Raw genomic sequence first — 24,171 nt, 5'->3', positions numbered from 1 at the left:
CACCACTAGTGCACACCCGGACTTATCATTTAAATTTTCCTTCTTTAAAAAATTAGAGACTCTTACAAATCAGTACTACGGCCAATGTGCTTTCAAATCGTTTGTCAATTTACAATCACTTAATCTGATATTTGGAATTTGACTCCAAGAAGATCCTTCATCACCTCATGAGTCACAAACGCCAAAGCAATAGAAGGAACAACCTTGACAGAATTGGGAATCAGGCCTTTATACAAGGCTGCAATGCCTTCATTGCGAACAGTCTTCCAAAAAGCATCAATCATCCCAATGTACTGAACCGGTGCCTTCATTTGACCATCCGCAATGATGACAGAGGAGGCATCCTTCCATCCCACCATCTTCATCCTCCTCAGTACCACATCAAGTGGATATGTCACATTTTGGCCCACTGTACGTGCTACTGCTCCACATCCAAGTTTTGCAAGGACGTTCAAATCAACATTCTTTCCTCACTTGCTTGCTATGTTCCTCTTCAACAGCCAGTCTTTGAGTGATTCATATACCGCGATATTCAAACCCACATACAGGATCACACCAATAACAAATGGCAACCAACCTTTGTAGACCGCTAATGGTCCTTCCTCTTTCGTTATCGTTGACGCTCCATGGAACATTCCTCGATAGCGCATTGGTGAATCCTCTGTCTGCACTGTAAGCCTATCCCGAACCATGTCCGGTGATGTAGGGTACAAAAGAGCTCTCTCCCTCTCCCTCTCCCTCTCTCTCTCTCTCTCATTTTTTTTTTTAAAGAAGGAGCATTAACACCCTTAAGATGAACATTTCTCTTTACAAAAAGGAAAGATAGACAAAAATTACACCAAAAATTACAAGGTAAAAAGGTTACAACAAAGAACACATTTTGACACCCAAGTGCAAACACCGTATTATTCAGGGAAAATTACCAAAATACCCCTCTAATTTGTGGAAATTCCCAAAATAGCCCTCAAATTTCAAAAATTCCCAAAATGCCTTTGTTACTATTTTGGCTGGATTGTTCAAGGTTTCCTAGTCTTTATCCCTCGTTGACAATTGAGATCTTTTTTTGAGTGCTTATAATATAATTGTCACAACTTACCTCGTAGAGAAGGGAAATTATGTCAAAATATAGTGAAGAAAATAATCTCCAAATCCTACATAACCAACTCAAATTCTAGTTTTAGCATCCGTATTGACAGACAACTAGAGTTCTTATGAAAAGCTACAAATTTTTTCACCTTTAGAGAAATTTAATCTCACAACTAGGGGTATTTTAGGAATTTTGGAGAATTTGAAGGGCGTTTTGGGCTTTATGACAAAATATTGGGGGTATTTTGAGAATTTCCACAAATTAGAGGGGTATTTTGGCAATTTTCCCTATTATTTATTCAAAACCAAAAATCAGACAGAAGACGCGCTCGGACGAAGTAGCTGGCTGAGTTACTGAGGGTGACCCGGGCCACCCATGCCTTCCTGTGCCCTTCTTCTCGTACCCTTTCTTGTAAGGGTGATTTCCTTTCTTGGTCCACAACTCGGCCTCCTCACCTGCTTCTGCCCCAGCCGCTAATCTGCGCCCCACTTCCTCCGCCTTAGCATTAGCAACCCACCAGCATCACCATCGCTATCACCAGCATCACTATCACTATCTCCCTCCTCTCTCTCTCTCTCTCTCTCTCTCTCTCTCTCTCTCTCTCTCTCTCTCTCTCTCACACACACACACACACCACACACACACACACACACACACACACACACTCAGTCGAAAAAAAAAACTCTCTAAAAGAGCGCGCGCCAGCTTTTCAGAGAGTTTTTTTTTTGACTGAGAGAGAGAGAGAGAGAGAGAGAGAGAGAGAGAGAGAGAGAGAGAGAGAGAGAGAGAGAGAGAGAGAGAGAGAGAGAGAGAGAGAGAGAGAGAGAGAGAGAAAGGAGGGAGATTCTGAGAAGTCCACGGAGCTCGAATGGCTGCAGCACTCAAGGACTTACGCAACAACACCGTCAAGTCGGGGGTGGGGGGATTGCGGGGTGATGTTTTGTGCGTCGTGCAACACTTCCCACCCAAGCTTTAAAATCCCCATACTCACAACCACACCCGCCTTAGCTAAGGCTTGCTTGCTTTTCGGCCGATCATGCTAACCTTGCCTAAAGCAAACAGAAATCAAAGAAAACTCTCTCTCTCTGCTCCGACAATCTCACTGTCCACTTCTTCAAATTAAGGTTGAAGCAGCAGAGACAAAGGATTTCTCAGAGGCTTACAATGTGTCAGTTGTTCCCTTCTTTGTTTTGTTCAAGAATGGCGTCTTGGTAAATAAATTGGACGGCGCCAACCCAGCTCCATTGGCTTAAAAGGTATCTGAGTTTACAGGCCCTGGAGGTGGTCAGAAGAAGACATCAGAAATAGAGGAAATTAGAGATGCGGGTAAGATGAATGGTTTTGTTATGCCTGCAAATGACTCAGAGGCAGGCAGGCAAGGGTGAGCTTTTGCAAGAAAAGCTGAAGAGTCTTGTTGCCTCCAAGCTAGTAATGTTGTTCATGAAGGGCTCACTTAATGGGCCAAAGTGTGGATTCAGCCGCAAGGTTGTAGAGATTCTGAAAGATACTCGCGTCGAAATTGGAAGCTTTGATATTCTAGAGAATGAGGCGGTCGGGCAAGGTCTCAAATCTTTTTCTAACTGGCCAACATACCCTTTGTTGTATATTGCTGGTGAACTCATCGGTGGCTGTGATATTGTCACTAAGATACTAAGATGTAGAAGAGCGGGGAACTGAAGGAGTTACTGATGGAGAAAGGCGTGGTCCATAAAGAATGTCTTGAAAGTAGACTAAAGAGTTTGATAAATTCATCGCCCGCTACGCTTTTCATGAAAGGTTCTTCTAATGCGGCGCGTTGTGGCTTCAACTCCAAGGTGGTGAGCATACTACAAGAGGAGGCTATATCTTTTGGTACCTTTGATATTCTTAGTAATAATGAGGTTCGAGAAGGTCTGAAGAAGTATGCCAACTGGCCGACTTATCCACAGCTTGGTGAACTAATAGGAGGGTGCGACATATCATCCTGGAGCTAAAAGCAAGCGGTGAGTTGAAGGTAGAGCTCTCATAATTGGTAAAACCTTCATGAGTTTTGTGCATAATTTACACATTAAAGTACCCAGTATATTATAGAATTCTTGCAATTCACTGGACCTTGTAACTGTGGGTTTTTGTCATATGTTTATTGTGCAATATTTGAGAATTGTGGTCTCTCAAGCGTTTGAATCGTCCAACTTATTGAGGCAGCTTGTTACTCGCAGGTTGTGGATTTTTATCATACTGTTGAACTTTTTAGCTCATTTCAATTCATGCAGGCTATTGGCACTCCTCAAAGAGAGAGAGAGAGAGAGAGAGAGAGAGAGAGAGGAGAAGTGAGGGTTTCTGTGTGTAATGTTGCAGCCATCCCATCTCGTCAGCACTTTCCTCTCTCGCCGAAAAGCTGTGTAAAGTTGCCTCGCCATCACCACTACCTCTCTCTTCTGGTCCATGCAGGTGCTTTTCCAATGCTCGGCTGTATCATGCAGCCTTGTTGCTACAGTATGGGGTGTTGTACCTGCAAGTGCCAACCTCGATCGCTCAACCCCACCCAATCCCAATTTGTCTTCTTGCCATCAATCGTGATCCTTCGTCTTTCCATCGATTGGAATCTTGCCCCTGGTCTAGTGTGTGACTGCTCTGCGTTTTGCATGAGTTGGTGAATAAATGAGCAAGAAAGTGCCCAAGGCCGAACTCAAAACCACTCTCGAGCCCGACCCCAAGCCCAAGCCCAGAGGTGGCGCTCAGATCCTCTATAGGGTCTCCTCTAGCCTGGCTCCCATCTTGCAAACCTCGGAGACCACGAGGCCTGATGCCCTCAAGAGAGTATGGGACTACATCAAGGCTCACAAGCTCCAGAGTAGTACTGAGAAATCACAGATCTTATGTGATCCTCCCCTTAAAGAGGCATTTGGGCGAGACAATGATAAGGTGTCAGAAGTGCTCAAGTACTTGAGTCCCCACTTGTCAACACATTTTCTTGCTGACGCTATTGGGCTGTTGGCCTCTCATCTCTCATAATCGATTCAACGCAAAATATGGTCCGCAAGAATTGGTTAATGTGACGTAGCTCCAAGGAGATGAAGCAGCATTGCAGCGGAAATCAAGTAGTAAATCATGCAAGTGCAATTAGGAAGCGAGAGCGAATTGGCCATCCGATATTGGGAAGAAGCAAGAGGCATGAGCACGAGCTTGCACTACTATGTTATGATTCTTGTAGCTGCCAATATTTCAGCTAATTACAAGTAGTAGTACTAGCACCAGTGTACAACATTCAAAGAGCATAATAATTCATTGCTTATTAGATATGATGCTGATCATCCACCGCAAAATTGCAAAAAACTCTCTTCTAAAAGATCTTCTCACAAACAATCAGCCATAGAGCGTATGATAAGGCCTATGATAGAATGGAATGGGAGTTCATACTTCAAAGTCTATATGATATGGGTTTGGACAGACACTTTTTCACATTCCTTTTTGGGAATGTGTCAACTAGAATTTCAGTTAATGGTACTCTTACAGATGTTACTCCATTGCATAAATCCATAAGACAAGGGTGCCCACTTTCTCCTTTTCTCTATGCTATCTCATCCGTTAACTTGGATTGGTATGTTGAAGATTTTATGCAGTAGGGCAAACTCACTGCCATAGACATACCTGGCTCTATGAAGCAAATGTGCCTCCAAAAGTTTGTTGATCATACCAATGCAATTTTGAGGAATGATGTACATGCAATGGAGAATTATAGGGCTTGTCGCACTATCTTGCAAGTGGCTCGATTATTAACCATGCTAAAAGTCTAGTTTGATGGAGCTGTTTGCTTTGTCTAAGCCAATTTTCACGAGAAGACTTAAATTGTTGCGTTGGGGGAAAAAAATGCCCATGATGCGTGCTAACTGGTGTTTTAAGTCGAGCCATTATCTAATAGTTTATAGTTTGGCTTCTTTTTTATGTGCCATATCCGTACGACAGGCTAGTCATCAGCATTGATGGAGTCACGTTGTAAATATTCACTTTCTAGCAAGACAATTCGAATGATTGAAAGATAGAGGCCAATTAAAATTGTGAGTGGATGTTTAAATACTAAAATAGTTAATAGGAGTTTTGGTTTTGACTTGAAAAGTAATGGTGTTCCAAGGATCCTCTATCCTCTTAACTAAAAAAGAGAGAGAGTGAGAGGATTCTATTAAAGTGTTCAGCAAAACCTTTTGTAGGAACCAATGGAAAAAAGAACATTGAATATCTCATCAAATTTTTTTTTATTTTTAACTAGTTTTACACTAAAATCCTCCAAGTTTAGCCAGTGAAAACTCTTTTTGTTGTAGGTGCATCAATATATAACAAACAATAAATATTATGTTGATGATAAAAACTACTATATTATGTACAAACACTTGCTCGGGTTTGTCTTTGCTCGAAAAAACTCGCTCGGTGCGTGGTAAGACTCTTCGAGAAGAACTATGAGCACACTGACCTCGTCTACCAAGTTTCCTTGATTAAGAAATTGGTAAACACTACCATGAAAGAGGATCAGTCATCCTCCAAGTTTTTGGAGACGTGGCAAATGTTGCTAGATGAAGTACTTATCGCAGGGTTTGCCATCCGTAAAGAGCTTCAAAGTATGCTCTTATTGGCTTCTCTACTTGCATCTTAAGGCATCCTAGACAATGAAAATCAGCCTCCCCAGTCTATCCCTCTTCCCACTCAATGTATGCTTTTTTTGGATGAAGTGCATGCATGGAGCTCTGATTAACTACATATTTGACTCTCGTCTTCAAGTAGGGAGGCTACCACTCAAGCTCCGATGTTGATTCTTCCCTTCAAAGTTCAAAGGCAAGCGAAAACTTGGATGCTAAGTTAGAATCTGTTCAAAGCTAGCTTCATGCAGTGATTATATAGACATGGATCTTGTTCTCAAAAGTTTCAATGTGGTTTATGGATTTTCATGTCCCTAACATCTGGACTATGTCCCTTTTTTAGTGGAAAGTGCTAATGATGGCATAAGGCAAGCAAAGAGTCTGCAAGGATACAAAGAGCACTCCGCAACCTAGAGCTACTTTTGGCCGTGAAGAAACGGCATCAGGATGCTTTGCAGGATGTAATTACACAGCTGCAAGGAGATGATCACCAAGACATGCTTGAAGGTCTCTCTCTCTCTCTCTCTCTCTCTCTCTCTCTCTCTCTCTCTCTCTCTCTCTCTCTCTCACACACACACACACACACACACACACACACACACACAATTTAGGTTTTTGGTGTCCATGGCCATGTGTCTTTTCTCAATTCACTCTCTCCTACCATGATTAATAATTTAACAGTCTAAGATCTTACATTGATATGAGATAGATTGCAGGATGTGTAACGGCCTGCTCAAGCATTACCCTTTTTGCTTCTGCCTCTGGTTTTGGTTCTTGGACATTTGTATGGCTGAGGCTTCTGATCTCCTTTCTCTCGGTATCTCTCAAGCTAGTGGACCAATTCTTTCCAAGTTAAATCAGAGAGCCAACCGGGATTATAATGGAGATCAAAAGGCTGCATACCTGGGTGGTAGAAGGGACAAAAACGTTATGGTCATGTCTTAGGCTAAATGACCTGCCTTGCCTGAAGGACATCTTGTTCCATGGGCCTTTATAGATGCAATGTTAGAAAGACATCTTTCCAAAAATGGTTGTTTTTTAATCATGTATATATGGGTTAGTTAAAGAGCAAAAAGCACACATTGTGCTATGTATGTCTGTGTACAATGTATAAACAAAATAATTTCAACATTCTCTATAAGTAGCTGATCTCCTTTTATAATTAGCTCACTTTCATCTATCAAGTGTGGAAAAGGACGCACGACTTGGAGGGGGAGGAGATCTCACAACCCCTCAATAATATGCCTTTTTATTCTAATGCCCTAGGATTGATTACACCTATTAAGCACACTTGGCTCCGCAATTGAGGTCTTGTAATCCTCTCGAACCTTGTCTTAGGACCATTACTCCCCTGTACTAGAAGAGTTATTGGCATTGCTGTTGTAGCACACTAATGTTTTCCCAAGTAAACCTCTTTTCAAGTTTATCTTTTCATTTGACCAACACTCAATGTATTGGTGGAGGCTCTACAAGACCTACAAACACAACAATGTCTAGCTTCTTCCTCCAATGACTAATGTGGACATCACTTGGATACGAGAGTGTGGTGGTAGTTCAAGCTCATAGGCAACCTGGCCGACCTTGTTGATTTCATAGACCTAACTTGAGAATCTTGAATGTCTTTAGACTTTTGGAATTTCACGAACTTGAATAAACACTTGATCACCTTCAAAAGACATGAAGGTTGAGAGGTTGAGAGCCTACACCAACACTCTTGGTGATGATTGTTTGTGATGAAAGCTTTGGTGGATTGTGGGAAAACGCCCTTTAGAATGGCAAGGAGACAATTATGATTTTGTGCTTGGTCTCTTATACTTCTTGCACCTATTGTATTGACACACGCTTAGTATTATCCCACGCTTATGTATGCATTTGGATGCCAATGATATGAGACATGTGACAAAAGAGATAACTGTATTGCATCAAAATGGAAAATGCTACTCAAAATGTTGTTTTCATGTGTGTGAATGCATTGAAAATTAGGCATGTTGCCCACAAGGCTTGTAGCAGGAATCCTTGATGATAAAGAAACCCATTTAGAGGGGGGTCGGCGCTTTCGAGCCCTAGTCGAGTATGCATTTCTCTTTCCCTTACTCTTTGCTATGTTTCACAATTTGAAAATATGCTACATGTGTTTATGTATATTGAGTGTAGGACTAATTTTATTTGTAGAGGAGCTTAGGATTCTTCTTCTTTCTTGAAGATGATCTTTGCTTATCTACAACAATTGTGACACATAGAGCAAAAAGGTGAGCCAAACAGGGTCCTTGCACGATGGAAATGTATGGAGAGCATCAGCAAGAGAATCACGTGGACAACATGGTACACATATTTATGGCATACATGTTGTTAAAAATGTAAGAACCCATGGGGTGATGCAAATGCTCATGAGAGACTACGCTATGCAAGGTCAAGCCACTCGTGAATAAGTGGGACCCTCACAAGAAGTGCACTTGATGAAGAGTGTGCACTTCAGGTATGACCAAGTGACCCTTGAATATGCATGAGACAACCATGCCTAGACCCTACATCAACCTCTTGACATCAAGCCAAGAGGATATGCATTGTTGTTGGCTTGAGTACCATACTACCCATCCCCTTAGTAGTAAAAAGCCATTTTCTATTGGTATACTTGCAATGCCCACCTCTCTCAGTTTTGCCACCACAATATATGTTGCACAGTTTGTAAGGCCCCCATATGAGAAGAAGCCAATGGTGCACATATATTTGGTGGATTCCAGCTTTGCACTCTGATGAGATCTCTATTTGTGATCGTGGATGGTGCGGAGCAAATTCAAGGGCAACTTTGGGGGCCTCGGGGGTGGAAGCCTCCGAGACCTTTTTTTTCCCTTCGTCGGAATATTCTTTTTCGTCCTGGACGACGGCCGGAAGACAATTGGAAAATGGCCGTCCGATGGCCGGTGGCCCGTGGTCTTTGGCCTGTGGTCGGTGGCCAGTGGTCTTTGGCAAGTGGCCGGATTTCCTTGACCGGTGACTGATTTCTAGAGGACTTGTCTACCCAAAAGCGGCTACACATGGGCACATAGGAGAGTTCTACTTGGACTTGGCTATCTAAGGGTAGTTGCACATGGGCGTTAAGAGGCTCCCTTACATCTATATAAGGAGGCCTTTCATAAGTAATTCGGTAGAATGATGTGCACACTTGACGCACATAACACATCCTTGTGTAAGGATTGTTAGTCCCTTGTATTCCTACTTGCTCTAGTTGTTTAAATCGTCATCTAAGCTTTACCTTGAGAGCGCGTGGATGAATGACGCCATCACTTTGTAATTGTGTGCTAATTTAAAGTTTTTGATTTGTCACTAATTTACTTTGCATCATATCTCTATCTGCTCTCCCTATTACTAGATCTTTATTGTATTTCGTATTTCTTACATTTTCAAAATGCAAACACTATTTTACTACCTTAAAAAACGTTTTGGTTATGCCAAGGGAATCTCTAAAAGATATCTTTTCGCCCCAATTAAAAAGGTACCCGAAGAAAAAGTAGAGACATGAATTATATTTCTTTTTGGATTTAGTTGTATGGAACTATAGTAGTGGGCCTTTGATACTACTATACAATTTGATTTATTGATATAATGACGTGTAGTTTACTAATGCCTTTGTAGTGAGGGTTGTGTAAAGAGTGCTACTTCTACACAATAAGCTATTGTTATTTTGAGGGGAAAATAATAAGTATAGGATTGTTGCTAATCATTTAGAAGTATTTCAAAAAATCTATGGAGATGCTTGGACAGCTTGGACAACTTGTTGGCAATATTTTTCTCAAGTATGTGTTAGGATATAGGATGTGTTGGGGAGTGCAAGTCATCCATAATCATGTCACAGCAAGTTATATTGTACCAAACTCCTACTTATCTTGGGCAGTGTATGCCCAAGGACAACCACACTTCAAAGGGTGATATTTTTTAGAAGGGGAACCCAACCGTATTTAGTAAGTCTAGCATGAGATAGCAACAAAAAAGATTCAAGTTGGTGAGCGTGTCCTCGTTGTGGACACAATTATCTTATTACAAAATCCAACAAAGGAAACCATCTTTGTAAAGAAAGCTCTTATGCTTAACCACTAATATGGGTTTTGAAGATTGTTATCCTTACTAGTAAAACGGCGCCGTCGTCAGCGACGGCATGGCTCTTCTTACCCTAAAACCCCTTTCTCCTCGCAAATTTCATAAGGCAAATCAAGAAAAGTACTCTTTCTCTCTCTCTCTCTTTCTCTCTCTACTTTTGGGCTCATAGATCATAATGACCTTTTGGAGGTAGAATTCGGCATGGTTTTGACTACCAAATGTCTGACGGATTGAGGGGTTACATAGCTCCTTGGCCCTGCCCAAATTGGCTTAACCAGTAATATGGGTTTTGCAAGATTGTTATCCTTAAGGTCTAGGATAAGTACCAAGGAGAACATAGTGTATTCTACTCCTTGAATGCACATGCTTTTTCTCAAAACTTTGGATTAGTTGTACACCACAACCCGTGTGGTGTAACCAAGCTGTATTTAATGAGTACAACAAACCTCAAACACCAAGCAACTTTGCTCGTATGTATCAAGCCACATTGAAGCCTCATCAATATTTCTCTTCATTCCGTCTTTTAGAAACTAGAGTATACATTACCCATATTTTTCAAGTAAATGACAAGAATGATCTTTTCAATGAGGACCTCTACTAGGAGTTTAATTATTATGTAAGTGGCCAAAGGAAAGCGACTCAACTTTGTATCCTTCTACTCAAAGGTTTAAAGGTCAAAAGCTTATTACAAGATGCATGAATTGGAAGTTGAAGATGATTAACATTCTTGTATCACCTTGCGTAATGGTTATAACTCTTTGGTACACATAAAAGGTGTTCCTAAATGGCTTTAAAAGAAATAAAAGGTGTTCCCAACTCAAAGATTCTTTTATAACTCTTTGGTACACATAACAAATCCTTCCAATAAAAATCAAATCCTACTCCTCGCACCCAATCCTTTACCTCTACGTCTTCCTCCAACAGCCTCTGCCTCGCAACCTGAACTGAATTGAACTAAATTGCAAGAGAGAGAAAGCGAGAGGAAAAGAGAGGCACTACCTCTTAAGCACTACCTTATGACTCCTTTTTGAAACAACACCCAACTACCAATCAATCTCACCCTTTGCGATCACGCCCTTCCTCGCTCACTCACTCCCCCTTTGGAGGCCTATCTCCAACGCCCAACAACCATCTACAAAGTGTGTTTGGACAAATGCTTACATCCACAACTGTCTTGGCCACCACCCCACCGCAAGGAAGGAGACCCTTCAACTACTTCCGGGGGGGGGGGGGGGGGGGGGGGGGGGAGAGAGAGAGAGAGAGAGAGACCATCTGAGCACATGCGAGAGAGAAGTAGATTGTAGACTCTAGACGTCGCGAGAGAGAGAGATAGACCCTTGCACGTAATTTTGTTGCAAGTCCCTATTGCCCAGATTTAAGTTGTAACACCGCCAATTCATTTTTTGCCTTCCGTCAGAGCCATGCATTTCAATGGATCTCCTAAATAGTATCTCCTAACTAATGTATGTAATTTTCATTTTTTTGAGGATGGGGAGCCCTACTGGTTATACAAAATTCTCCATCTTCAAACAAGAGTCAATAGGTGAATTTTATATTTGTTCATAGGGGATCAATTAAATAAATTACTTTGGAAAAAGTTGAGGTAAGGCTACGAAAATGGATGTAGCTTGACTTGGTAATAAATGAGGATTTCTTATTTTGTTTATTTAACTATGGATACTTAGAGGAGAGAATTCTCAACTAGTATTAAGATAAATTATCGTGATATTAGTATCTGACATCTTTTACAAAAAATCAATCAATAGTCTAAAAATCTATAATGAAAATGTGCAAAAAGTACCGCCTACAGCTACCAATATTGCAACAACTTTAGTTGCTACAACCATAGTAGTAAATCAACCTTATGGAGTTATTAAGAGGGATATTGATGCTATGTTGTGCAAGTCACAACCTAGAAATTCTAGCAGTGAGGGAATCGATATCGGCAACAAATTGGAAGATTGGTTGGAAAAGATGGATGATTACTTCACCTTGGTGCAATCATCCAATGAATTTTTTTCATTAATTGCACACTTCAAACTTGAGAAGATTGCAAAAGAATGGTGGCAAGACAATTGCACAAAGATTGTGATGGACTGGACAATACACAATGGCCATATATTAAAGCTCGACTCAAGAAGAACTACCAAACCAAGACCTAATATTATGAGAGGATGAATGAGTTTCTTGATTACTCTTAACACAAAGAGACACTTGAAGAGTACTATCAGTTTTTCCTCAAGCTAGTGAAGTATGCACCTCAAGGGATGATAGAGGAGGTGAAAGTTGCATGCTTTCTGTCAAGCTTATAATCTCCGCTTAAAGAAAGACTACACGCATTTTGACACATTTTTTCAGACATATAGCTTGATGCAGACAAACCCATTGAGCAAGATATTGGCAATACATCAAAGAGGAAGATAGAGCACACATTTACTCGTGAAAGTAAGAAGCCAAGAATAAAGGATGAAGCTAACACAATAGTTTTGCCTCCTCAATTGTCATTACTGAGAGAGAAGGCAAGAAAAGAGACGCTTTGTTTCACTTGCATGTATCCAAGCCATCCTCACCATTACTGTCCACTTCATTAATCATCTTGTATTGATTTAAAACAAAACTTATAGATAGGAGGTACACGCTTATATTTCAATCCTCCAAATCACTCATTTTAAGCAAGACCAGTGGCTTCCCAACAAAGTACATTTAATTCCCAAAAAGGCAACTAGAAATTTTTGCCCAAGGGATCCAGTAATAGGCCCAATGGCAGGGTGAAAATCAAATTCAAGGCAAACCATCTCAACCAAATGCACTTAAGGACAATAAGAGAATGCATCCATAAAACATGTTTAGTCTCGAGAGAAATCTTTGGCATTTGTGCATGCAATAATTGAACATCAAGGAGCAAATGAATAGTTCTCAGTGCTTCAAACTCTAGCGAAGTATGAAGGTAAGAAGTTTACCCTACTAATTGACTCTAAGAGGATACTTTTTTTCCTATCTCCTAGATGTATTAGGAATCTATAATTGCATGAATACCCAGCCTCAACCCTCACAATAGAATTAGCCACAAGATGAAGAACTAAATTAGTATCTACAATAGGTAATTCAAAATTCAAACTTGGTGATTAAGACACTTTGGTAAACTTTTGTGTATTACCTCTAGGGGTATACAATGGGATATTAGGCATGGATTGGTTGAACCAAAATGATACATACTTACATTGTAAAGATGCCTTGCTATCATTCATCACCTCAAATTCTTCAAGAGCTACCGTACCACGAAAGAAATGTCAACCAAAGTTTCAATTCGTAAACTTTACTAAGATTATGAGAGCCTACTTAAGGAATGAGACAATATTTGCAGTGAAATTGAATCCCATGGATAAGAAAATTGATAGAACAATACCTGAATGATTGTCACAATATGATCCCTAAAGAGCTTGTCGAGCTTCTAGCTAAAGGTGAAGTGAATCACGCTATCGAGATTGTTCCATGATCACAACCAATTACTTGTAGGCCATACAAGATATCCTTGTCATAATCAATGGAGTGAAAGGAGCAGATCTCACTACTCTCAGAACAAGGCCTGATACAACTAAGCGTATCATCATGGAGTACACTAGTACTGTTTAATAGGAAAATGGATGAACTTTATGCTTATGCATTGATTATAGAGGATTAAGTTAAGTAAAAATAAAGAACATGTATGCTATACCCAAGAATGATCAGCTACGAGATTGCTTGCATATAGCTATGACTTTGTCAAAGATAGATCTTGAGTCACATTACTATCAAATCTATATACAAGATGAAGATATTTCAAAGACGGGTTTGAATACTAGATTTGGGAATTATGAATTTTTAGTGATGCCTTTTAGATTAACAAATGCACCAACAACCTTAAATCAATTGATGACATAAGTTTTTGAGAACATCTAGATGATTTTGTGCTTATTGTTTTTTTCCAATGACATTCTTATTTACTAAGAATTCAGAGGAACACAAACACCAAGTGCATCATGTACTTCAAATTTTTCAACAACACAAGCATTATGCAAATAGAACAAAATGTAATTTCTTTGTCATAAAGGAGGAATATATTGGATTCATGGTTTCCAAAGATGGAGTAGCAATGGACCCAAGAAAAAATAAAGTCGTAGTGGCATGGCCACGACTTGTATGTGTATGTGAGGTACATGGATTTTTGGGATTAGCAGTGTCATAAAATCTAATATCTAACCAACCCAAATGATTTTCTCATATTAAACCGATCATTTAATGTGGGAGAATAAATGAGAACAAGGGTTAGAATATAGACATGTGCTTATATAAGATCTATCACAGCACGAGGCCAATGGTAAAGGGGTCCAAATGAGAGATGGTCTGTCAAAGAGGAAGGCTAGCTAATGGAGCTTAAATATCTTAGGATTAGCTTCATTAAAGACCTCCAAAGGTTATTCTTAAAAGTCTTTGACCTTAGGCAAGCTAGGGTTGTGCTTGAGGTGGGAACCCGACCCAAGCTTGAGGTGCTTGTCGTGCTTGCTAACTAAGGTGCTTGAGGTGCTTAATGACAAAGGTGCTAAGGTGCTCCATGACTAAGCATTAGAAAAGTCTGGACTCAGTTGTGCGCACTTCTCTGATAGGAGAGACTTCATATTATATCCACTCATTCTCATTCATTTGTGCTCAACTAACTATTGTACTCGCTTTTGACTGTAATGTGTTTACACTCAAAAACACTCTCCCTCTCACATTTGTGTTGTGCATCTTGCCATAGAAGAATCACAAATGGAGAACAAAAGACGTCGATGACCATCCGCAAGTATTAAGTCTCTCAAAATTTTCAATAGCTTCAATTTGGACAACGGTCAATGGCTTTCCACCACCATTATAGTTGGAAGTTGGGTTCTCCTCTACAGACAAGGAAGAGAAAGCGCATGGGCAACGTATTTGTGAACAGTTATAAAGGTAGGGTGGAAAACTTTCGCTTGTCACAAATAGGCAAAACAGTCAAAGAGGTTCCCATTGAACACGCATATATGCACTCAGAGTTGCGTCTATGAACAACCCCGACAGAATCCCCAAAAAATCAACCAAATTGTAAGTTTTATTACATCCACAATAGATTTTACTCTTCACTCATGTATTGTGTGTTTACCCTGCTAGTTGCAGATATTTATCCTTTCAACAAAGAAGACTGGCAACCGGTGGATTGCATTATTCGCGTTTTTGATGCATTCCATTCAACTATGGGAGAGATACTCTATAACACTAGCGCCAGAAGAGCATTGGCTGAAAGGCCCGTGTTTTCTTCTTTGATCACAGATATGGGGAGAATTTCTCCATCAACTTATGGAATGTTGCATTACTCGAAGAAGATGAAAATCAGAAGGTATACTCCTATGTAAATATTTTATTTTTTTGCTTCCTTATATGAGAGTTCCATGTGTATATACCAACACTTGGTTTTTGTTTCTCATAGCTTGTAGTCTATAATTATAAGTTTATACCTTGTCCCCGTGGATGAGGTAAAGGAGACTTGGGAAAGAATTCATCCCTTGGTCAGTACTTGGAGAATTTGAACGCCCCAAACTTCCTATGCTTCCATCCTAGCTTCTCCAAGGACAAGGCCAAATTCCCTCTTTTTGTATTGAAAACACTCTCAAGATATTTAGGAGACGTGGCTATCAGATAAAACGCAAACAAGGTGATGCTGTAGACAAGCAAGCAGCGGTCTCAATTTTTGGTTAAGGACATGGTATGTATGGTCTGCAGTGTCACTACCTTTTTACACATGCTATGTATGGTCTAGCTTGTGGAATCACAGACCCACGCCAGTTGCCACAATATGAAAAACTTGATGTGCTAAAACAAAAGCAGCCAATCATTCAACCTATAGAAGAGGCCCCCCGCAGGTGGAGGCAACTGAGGAGACCCAATTGCTTGACCTCAACATGCTTGTGACGGATGTTGATAAAGAAAGGTGTCATTCAAAGAGAGCAAAGCACGAGGAAGAGGGCCCTTTAGATAAGGGCAAGAGTCCAAAATATTTTGTATCATTTTTAGATGACTAGAAATAAATAGAATGTATTTGTTTTATGCATCAAAGTTAGAGTGATTATGTAACAATGTCTTGCACTCTATTTTTTTTGTTGTAACCATCATTCACATTATGAAAAGTTGAAATGATAGAGTATCAAGGTCTTGCAAAATTTTTAACTTTGTTGCAACCATCATTCACAGTATAAAAAGTTGAAATTACATCAATTCTTCTAGATATATTAAGTTTGGTGTTTGGATATTGCTATGGTTGAGAGTTAAGGCATAACTTGCAACGGTGTTGTCCAAACCCTTCCCACACACTTTTTTAATGCCGCCAATCTGCATGTTGTATAGTCGCATAAGATAACTCCCATATCTCTTTTCTTCATTGTTTTTTGGCTAATCTCACCGCATGGCCAATCTAACTTTGTTTGGCTTGTTCCTTGCAATGTGACATGTGCATTAATTTTTTATACGTCCATTGGTGTAGCTCCTCTAAGCTATTTGCTTTGTCCGCACCACCTCCATGTCGAGTGTAACTCGAATAACAACTACGAGCTTGGTAGTGGATTTCGTCCATGCCCTGTGTAGACCAAACATCCACGCTGCCATATTGCCTTGCAAACCAAGGTATGTGATTACAGAAAATGTGTTGCACACAAAGCATGCAGACATTATACGGATGAGTATTTGTAATTCAAAAGAATATCATGTCATCAAACCAATTATAGCACCATGTAACGAGCAATATGTTGATTTGTCCACACACTTATGAATGTCTTGTGAAAGGTCTCCATAGCTTCTTGGAATTTTGTATAGTCACCATCAATCCATGAGTTCAATTCGCAGAACTTGATCATTGCGTCCAAGGTTCTCCATACCTTTGCTTTGCAAGTCCTTGCTGCACCATTGTCTGCATGGTCAACTACAGCATTGTGCATATTTTTTCACATGTTGTATCTTAATGCTTGTATTTCTTGTGCACTTTGGATTTTTGTATTGTCGTCCAGTTGTGGGCACTGTAAGGAAGAGTCGGGCTTTCACACCACCAATGGACAGATTCTTTGGAACATCCTAGCCATTTTTCGATCTTTTCTCATCCTGCTCTATCTTAACATGTCCTCCATGCAAACCTATTTTTGAGAAGGCCGTCTCTAAAGATGAGATTGCCCTTTTCTTCATAGAGAGAGTTCAAGTGGTCTAGGAAAAATAGATGTAGAGAAACATTAGTTTTTCTATTATTCTACAAAGTGTATGCATTGTGCATATGTATACTCTAGATACTGGGATATCCAAAATGGGTCGAAAGTTAGGGTCGCACAGATGCCTATCCAGAGCTCTTCTCCAAAATGGTTTGTCAATGATGTGAACCCCTCCCATGTAATATAAGCAAGACCTTTTCCTTGTTGCTTCTTTGGAAACATTGTACATGCATTTCAAGTATTTTAGGTCTCTAGCCATGTGCCACTCTACATTGTAGGATCCCATGCCCTCCACATCCAATTTCTTTCCATTTCTCTGTTTGCTTATTGTTTTTGGTATGTTTGTTTCTCTAGTTTTCGTTTTCGATCACTTTTATAATGCTCCATGTTTTGTACTTGGCTTTGGCACTCTAGAATATCTCTCGCTTCCTTCAAAGGACAGTCCAGAAGTGTGGCCAGTCCCTTCATCTGCAACCTTTGAGTGTTTTAGACTAAAGCTCCATTAGGAAATACAAAAGTGCTTAAGACCAAATATTAATAATCGACTGGTACGTGTTTCAATATTCATACCCATGTATGTGTTCATCAACTTTTTCCATGATAAAGAGATTAGGAAGACTGGAACTATGCTACTCTGCAAGACAGAGAAATGCCTCAATTTTTTGGATGAATCTTGGAATGTCCATGATTTTGATGGCATCTTATGCAAGGTAGATAAGAAGTCTATTGCGTATAAGTGCATGATAGCTTCTTAAAATTTCATAGCTTCCTTCCACTACATAAGGTGGCATCGAGTGAATGGTCATCTGGTAGCTTTGAACCAAGTTTTAACTGATGACCTGAACAATCCTTTGAGAATGTTTGAGGTATGGTGTGGACCTGATATGCTAATTGTTCTTAGCATTCAAGGCATTGTGACATTATGACAAGTGTGCAAGGATTTGAAGAATGAGGTTGACCTCAGCATACCTCCAAAATTTCTTTTCCAATGCAACATGCAAAAGATAGTATGTTTTGTATGTAAATATTAATGTTGTGTTATTTATTTCCCTACTGGTTATTATCAAAAAATATTGGTGTAATCTAACTGTTTGATTAACTATCATACAATTGCCTCATAGAAAGGAGAAGAAGACATTGTGTGCAGAGATAAAGGACGACCGATTGTTTCTAGTGCAATGCAACACTTGATTGAAGAAGGTGGCTCACACAATATATCACATTGCTCTAAACTGCGAATATTAAAGAAAGTTATTGACAGCAAGCTTGTAATCTATATTCATGAAAAAATGCATTGTTTGCAAATAAAGTCTAAGAACAATTATCTTTTCAAATTTGACTCAAGTTGTCTTTACATTGGGTTTAATACATTGAGTAGTAGGAATGGAAGGTAAACGAGGAGGTGAATGAGCATCCTTGACAGCTTGAGGTACCGATGATGCTGGGTCATGCTCAGGAGATGGTCTGGGGGTTGTGTGATGGATTTGGGGTTGAGGAAAAGATTGTGCAGTGGCCTCGTCTTCCTTGGTAAAATCGGGTATCACAAAAAGACTAGAGGTTGAGTAGCTAGAAACACGAGGGGAGGCAGGTCTAGGTGCTTGGTGTGTCCTTGGTTAAGATGTTGCTTCGTACCTCCAAGGTGGAGGCCGAGGTTCTACTCATGGTGGTGGCAGGACAAATGCATCAGTGGCTCCTAGAGGATGTGTCTCCACAAGATTGATCATATTTTGGATCATTGGAGTCCTAAATGCCTCCACATGGACGTTTGAATAATCTGCCAGGTTTCTTGTTTGCAAATGAATTCCCTAGCTTTTATATATATTTCAAAGAAACCATGTGTGCAAGGATTACAAAAGCTAAATATTGCACTTACACTTCTCTGCTCCTCAATATAAATGCGTTCTAGAAGAAGCTTCGTATTTGCAGGAACTCTCCATCCACAAGAATTTCCATTGTCTTGTTTTGCGACCTTGCAACTCAAAAACAGCATATCTTCCCAAACACTTTCTTGGGTCAATGCTTCCCATACAGCAACAAGTTTCTGAACAGACCTGCAAGACATAGCATATGGTGACCACAGGTTGCATCAAAATTGCAAAACCAAGAAACAAGTATATGCATACCTTCGGACATTCCCATGAAAACCATGCGTAGAATTTGCAAGGTAGTAACACTTGTGCTCAATGTTTAGTCCAACAAGTCTCCAATGTGAACTAATTGTATAAAATAAGGAACTAGTTTGCTATTCATAGTATATAAAATATTAAAGAATAGCAAGATTAAAAACACTTTTTTTTTGTTGTAAGCTAAAAGTAAAACTTTTGTCCTGTCCATGTGGACTTGTTGAAATTCAAGGACTTCTATCAGGGAAGTGGACTCCGAGATAAGCACGACTGACAACTGCACGTTCAAAACGGATACTTTAGATTGTTGATTCCAAGCAAGGTTGGAAACTAGCATGCTGTGAATTGAGAAAATTAATTAATGAGGATCTCCACTAAGACAGAATCAAATAAATATGTCTGCAAAAATAATATAATATACCAGAGACCGAAAACTATAATTTGGTCCATCAGCTCCCTCACACTATTTTGAAAAACATCTATCTCATGAGGGCCGAAACAAAAACATAAAATCTGGTCCTAGACAAAAAGTACAACAGCAAAAGTTGGGCTGAGGAAACTTAGGGTCTCATTATTAGCTTGGTCAGTTGATAACAACATCTCTCATTCATTTGAATCGGCTGCAAGCTCTTCCACAAGAAGATCTTGGGTCCGCTCCACATTTAAATGTGTGCCATACATGTGATGTGGGTGGTGCTCACATTGAACACCTTCACTTTGGTGATTGGAGGGATTGTAAAAATATTGTCCATTCTCTTGTCAGGTAGATAGACTGGAGCAAGTGCCTTATCGTACTTGAAGTGTAATAGCCTAAGAGAATTGATATTCCTGGGCATCACTATCACTCTGTGAGCATGAGAAGTGAGGACATAGCTATCTTGGAGCAACTCAATCAAAAAGTCCTTGGCTGCCTCGTGGAGGCAATCCATCGCACTTCTGGCCCACCAAAAATTCAAATTCACGCTCTCACAAATTTGGCAAGCTACTCTTTGGAAGGGTAACTTAGGAATAGCCAGAGAGATATGTCTCTGGATTTTATGAAGCTCAAGCAGAACGCTTTGATTTTGCTTGTACCTCTGACTACGCATTGTCGCCCAAAGATTAGGCCGGGATTTGCCTGCAACTCTTGAGGATGAAGGTTGGTTGTCTTGTGAGTAAACCTTCTTTGGAGTCTGCTTCGTGCGAGACATGGAAACAAGTGTTTACTGTGGAAAACGTTGTGGGTAAGAATAAGAAGAAGATTGATCAATGAGAAGGTTAGGTCGCAAAAGCTGACTTTGAGAGGTGAGGATAGATGTCAAATAGGCAGTGGGGTATATGGAGATAGAAACATTATATAAGCACCAAGGACATCATCATCATTATTAAATGCGGGATATAAAATAAGGCGACGGTCACAATTAATTGAGTTTCTCATCATCATTGAGAAGAGTGCATCACCGCATGAAGGACACGTGGTATACTGTATGTTGACTGGGGCACCAGGTCAACTATGTGGTTGTCAAGGCACAACACGATATGGGATGGGCCTTGTTCAATCAAACCCCCTCCTCGTGTTGTGTCACGACAAGGAAAAATATCACGGCACAACGCGAGGAGGGAGAGTGTACCGCAGTCAGACCTCCTTATCCCATTGTGGTGTGACACTCTTGATGTCGCACCACAATGCAATTGGGACCAACAATGTTGTGGGGGTGATGGATCCTTATTGCGTTGTAGTGCGACATTTGGATATCATTTCATAACACGATAGGGACCGCCCATATCATGGAGATACTCGCTATCGCATTGTGGCACAATTTATGGATGTCATACCACCACGCGATTGGGACCACACATACCATGGACACACCTCTCTATCGCATTGTGACGCTACATTTGGATGTCGTATCACAACACGATAGGGACCACCCATGTCATGGAGAGAGCTCCCTATCGTGTTGTGGAGTGACATAAACCTCCCACTTACATTGTGGTGCGATACATTTTGATAAAATCTCTTCCTTCATAATCAGTAACCAAAAAAGGAAACAAAGAGGCAAAGACAAAGGAACAAGATATGAACACATTTGGATTATCTTCAAGGACTCCATTACACAAGACTAAGAGGTTATTGATGCACTATTTTGTTTTTCCATTTCAGTTTTGCTTCTTCCTCTTTTATCGTTGGTGGTTTCTTGTCCTTGGTCTTTGTAGTGTCATTTTTCTCAGCCTTTGCCTTTTGGTTTCCTTTGTTTTTCATCTTCAGCTCCTTTCGAATTGCTTTTTCCTCAGCTAGCATTTTCTCGACCTCCTTCATTTTCACCATCATCTTTTGGGAAAGCTTCATCTTTCCTCTCTTCTTGTCCTCCATACTTGCGTTGTGTAGATGTGAGCAAGTTTTGGAGTGTGCAGTCAAGGTGCTTTATATAGCTATGGTACTCATCCAACCAGGACACGTATCATAGGGATGGTTGAGCTTGGCTCGATCTTTGTGTTGCATTCATTGCACCGCTACTAATGCTATCATAAGGATGGCTGAAATGACATGGTAGAGTTCCTGAGAAATCTATTTATAGGAAACCCGTCAGTCCCCCCTTTGTACTCCCTAGTGTTAGCCAATGCCTTCCGACCTTCACCCTAACCAACAACCCAAGTTTTCTTACCTCTCTCCACAAATGGATCCCTTTCAGATCAAGATCGAGGAGGAGTTGCCTTGCTCTAGCAATGCACCCAAAGACAAGCTATATCATTTTCTCTGTAGAATTGGGCTTCAGCAGCAAGAGAAGGAATTCAAGCCTATTTTCAACCCTACCTTCTCATTGCAAGAGTTTTTGGCTTATGCATCACATTTCCTTGTAGAGTTTCATCATACATACGAGCAACAGACAATCAGCGGTACATTTGAGTTTAGGGGTTGTCGATATGTTCATGTGAAGGATATTAGTTCTGATTGTTTAAAGAAATATATTTTCTACAAGAGAAGCATCAAGCTGCCATTGCAGTCTTGCAAGAATGACATGAGATGTCCCGTAAATAATTGAAAGTGTCGAGTTGCAGAATACTATGTTGAGTTCATAATCTTTTTGAATATTAATCTGGACAATCAATGGGACACAGCAGAGGAGGCCGAGAGAAGTCACCATTCAGTCACTATAGTGGCAAGTTGGTGCAACCACCAAGTGGTGCTTCGTGTGTTTCAAAACATGTACAGCTGCCAGAGGGAGCTTTACCAACAAATGTGCTCCCTACCATCCCCATCGGTGATCATCATTCTGTAATGCTTAATGACATCATAGAATTGTTTGACTTGAGAGAGGACTACTGCCTTGCTATAGTTGCTAAAAATCTACAAAAGGATGGAAGTATAATCAACCCTGTCTACGACAAGTATTCTGTCATGGATGCTCATGTAAACGCGGGTGAGTTTATCAAATCAACAGAGGCACTAACAATGCTATACAAGGATGCAGCCACATGTGTCGTGACGCTTCCAATGGAGTCAGAGTTCAGGGCGGTACAGGAAAGGCTTGGAATCACAGATATGGGGAGACTTTATCCAGGAACAACATTGGCACCGTCCTCATCTCTACAAATGATAGTACATATGACTTATGGAATGTTGCATTACTCGAAGAAGATAAAAATCAGAAGGTATACTCCTATGTAAATAATTTTTTGCTTCCTTGTATGAGAGTTTCATGTGTATATACCAACACTTGGCTTTTGTTACTCATAGCTTGTAGTCTATGATTATAAGTTTATACCTTGTCCTTGTGGACGAGGTAAAGGAGACTTGGGAAAGAATTCATCCCTTGGTCAGTACTTGGAGAATTTGAACGCCCCAAACTTCCTCTGCTTACATCCTAGCTTCTCTGAGGACAAGGCCAAATTCCTTCTTTTCGTATTGAAAACTCTCTCAAGATATTTAGGAGATGCGGCTATCAAATGAAATGCAAACAAGGTGATGTTGTAGACAAGCAAGCAGCGGTCTCAATTTTTGGTTACGGACATGGCCTGTATGGCCTGTGGTGTCGCTACCTTTTTACACATGCTACATATGGTCTAGCTTGTGGAATCACAGACCCATGCCAGTTGCCACAATATGAAAAACTTGATGTGCTAAAACAAAAGCAGCCAATCATTCAACCTATACAAGAGGCCCTGCAAGTGGAGGCAACTGAGGAGACCCAATTGCTTGACCTCAACATGCTTGTGACGGATGCTGATAAAGAAACGCGTCATTCAAAGAGATCAAAGCACGAGGAAGAGGGCCCTTTAGATAAGGGCAAGAGGCCAAAATATTTTGTATCATTTCTAGATGACTAGAAATAAATAGAATGTATTTGTTTTATGCATCAAATTTAGGGTGATTATGTAACAATGTCTTGCAATGTATTTTTTTGGTTGTAACCATCATTCACATTATGAAAAGTTGAAATGACTTTGTTGCAACCATCATTCACAACATAAAAAGTTGAAATTACATCAATTCTTCTAGATATATTAAGTTTGGTGTTTGGATCTTGCTATGGCTGAGAGTTGTGGCATAACTTGGAACGGTGTTGTCGAAACCCTTCCCACACACTGTTTTTGTAGCCGCCAATCCGCATGTTGTCTAGTCGCAGACGATAACTCCCATATCTCTTTTGTTCATTGTTTTTTGGCTAATCTAACCACATGGCCAATCTGACTTTGTTTGACTTGTTCCTTGCGATGTGACATGTGTGCTAATTTTTGATATGTCCATTGGTGTAGCTCCTCTAAGCTATTTGCTTTGTCTGCACCACCTCCATGTCAAGTGTAACTGCAATAACAAGTACGAGCTTGGTAGTGGCTTTTGTCCATGCCCTGTGTAAACCAAACATTCAAGCTGCCATATTTCCTTGCAAACCAAGGTATGTGATTACAGATAATGTGTTGCACACAAAGCATGCAGACATTATAGGGATGAGTATTTGTAATTCAAAAGATTATCATGTCATCAAACCAATTACAGCACCATGTAATGAGTAATATGTTGATTTGTCCAC

The 24,171-nt window shown here is 40.2% G+C and overlaps 2 pseudogenes; one reads left to right on the top strand and one right to left on the bottom strand.

Annotated features, from left to right (window-relative positions):
- Positions 1–119: 119 nt before the first annotated feature.
- LOC147432417 (mitochondrial adenine nucleotide transporter ADNT1 pseudogene) lies at positions 120–380 on the bottom strand (annotated as a pseudogene).
- A 1,575-nt stretch (positions 381–1,955) lies between these two features.
- LOC147432416 (monothiol glutaredoxin-S17 pseudogene) lies at positions 1,956–3,095 on the top strand (annotated as a pseudogene).
- The last annotated feature ends 21,076 nt before the right edge of the window (positions 3,096–24,171 follow it).

This window comes from Adiantum capillus-veneris, chromosome 20, assembly GCF_014529385.1.
Source record: "Adiantum capillus-veneris isolate H3 chromosome 20, ASM1452938v2, whole genome shotgun sequence".
Lineage (NCBI taxonomy): Eukaryota > Viridiplantae > Streptophyta > Polypodiopsida > Polypodiales > Pteridaceae > Adiantum > Adiantum capillus-veneris.
This window is presented reverse-complemented; position numbering and strand designations above follow the sequence as displayed.